This window comes from Bos indicus, chromosome 10, assembly GCF_029378745.1.
Source record: "Bos indicus isolate NIAB-ARS_2022 breed Sahiwal x Tharparkar chromosome 10, NIAB-ARS_B.indTharparkar_mat_pri_1.0, whole genome shotgun sequence".
NCBI classification, from domain to species: Eukaryota; Metazoa; Chordata; class Mammalia; order Artiodactyla; family Bovidae; genus Bos; species Bos indicus.
The window spans coordinates 38,745,897-38,747,771 of record NC_091769.1 but is presented as its reverse complement, the minus strand read 5'-3'; the positions used below and the strand labels follow the sequence as shown (position 1 = coordinate 38,747,771).

The 1,875-nt window shown below is 34.9% G+C and overlaps 1 pseudogene; it reads left to right on the top strand.

Moving 5' to 3' along the window:
- Positions 1–891: 891 nt before the first annotated feature.
- Positions 892–1,524, top strand: LOC109564537 (large ribosomal subunit protein uL6 pseudogene; annotated as a pseudogene).
- Positions 1,525–1,875: the final 351 nt, after the last annotated feature.

Below are 1,875 nucleotides of genomic sequence, written 5' to 3'. Positions count from 1 at the left end.
CGTCCTGCAATTCATGAGGTCGCAAAGAGGCAGACATGACTGAGCGACTGAACTGAACAGAGGTAAATTTGAGATCATTAGGCTAAGTGAAATAAGTCAGAGAAAGACAAATATCGCATGATCATGTTTACATGTAGAATCTAAAAAAGTTGAAATGATAGTAATAGAGAGTTGAATGGTGGTTATTAGGGGTGTGAGGTCAGAGTAATGAGGAGTTGTGGTCAAAAGGCACAAATTTCCAGCTATAAGATTAATAAAGTCTGGTGATCTAATGTACAACATGGTGACTATAGTTAACAATACTCTATATTCAACAATTGCTAAGCAAGTATATATTAAATTTTCTCACCTCACAAACACAGAAAAGGTAATTATATGAGGTAATGGAGGTGTTAATTAATCATATTATGGTAATCATTTTGCAATATATATGTATCAAATCATCACATTATACACCTTAAACCTATACAATTCTAAAAGTCAATTATATCTCAATGAAGCTGGAAAAAATAAAATAGCAAATATTTAGCCCATGCTTGGGTGTTAAAATTATTAGGTATAAAATGAGAGGCTGCATATATTTCAAATACTTAAATATTACATCTAAAAACTAAAGACTCAAAGATTCCAATTTAAAGTTAAAAAAAAACAAGCAAGATACAATATTTTGTGTAGATAAATTTTACATTATGCATTTAATGTGAACTGTTGGCAATTCTCATTGTTCCCACAACCACAAAAAGTCTCGTTTTTGTATGATTTTATACAAAACAACCAATCAACTGAATTCAAAGTTGAAAACATTTTATATAAGTATATTTTACTCCTGACATTTTAAAGGATCTATTTATGGAGTAAACGTTTCACTTTAAAATTAGTTCCCTGCTTTTTTCCCCGCATCTACTGCGAGAATGAAGACCATTCTCAGCAACCAGACTGTCGACATCCCAGAAAATGTCGACATTAACTTGAAGGGACGGACAGTTATTGTGAAGGGCCCCGGAGGCACCCTGCGGAGGGACTTCAATCACATCAATGTAGAACTCAGTCTCCTTGGAAAGAAAAAGAAGAGGCTCCATGTTGACAAATGGTGGGGAAACAGAAAGGAACTGGCCACTGTTCGCACAATCTGTAGTCACGTACAGAACATGATCGAGGGTGTTACACTGGGCTTCTGTTACAAGATGAGGTCGGTGTATGCCCACTTCCCCATCAACGTTGTTATTCATGAGAATGGTTCTCTTGTGGAAATCTGAAATTTTGGGGGTGAAAAATACATACGCAGGGTTCGAATGAGGCCAGGGGTTGCCTGTTCAGTATCTCAAGCCCAGAAAGATGAGTTGATTCTTGAAGGAAATGACATTGAACTTGTGTCAAATTCAGCTGCTTTGATTCAGCAAGCCACCACAGTTAAAAACAAGGATATCAGAAAATTTTTGGATGGTATCTATGTTTCTGAAAAAGGAACAGTTCAGCAGGCTGATGAATAAGATCTCAGTAATCCTGCTGCAGAAACAACAAGATAGCAGATGGTTCTATGGACTCAGTTGTGATATTTTAAAGAGACAATGAAACTCTTGATTTGAAAAAATAAAAAAATTTTAAAAAATAAAATAAAATTAGTTCCCTTTGCAATTTTTTTACCACAACCAGGGCTACACTCACAGGTCTGGCTTCTAATTCTGTGAAATTGCCTACAATTAAACTGTTAAATTAGACTATAAGATAAATTGGCAGTTAAACTGAATAAAGTTTAACATGTATGTTTGTAATTAAGGGCTGTAACAGAGAAATTTTAAATCTGATGAAAGTAATATAAGCATAGAACCTAGGGACTTCTGTAAATGGAGAACCTCCATTATTCCCTAAATGTCA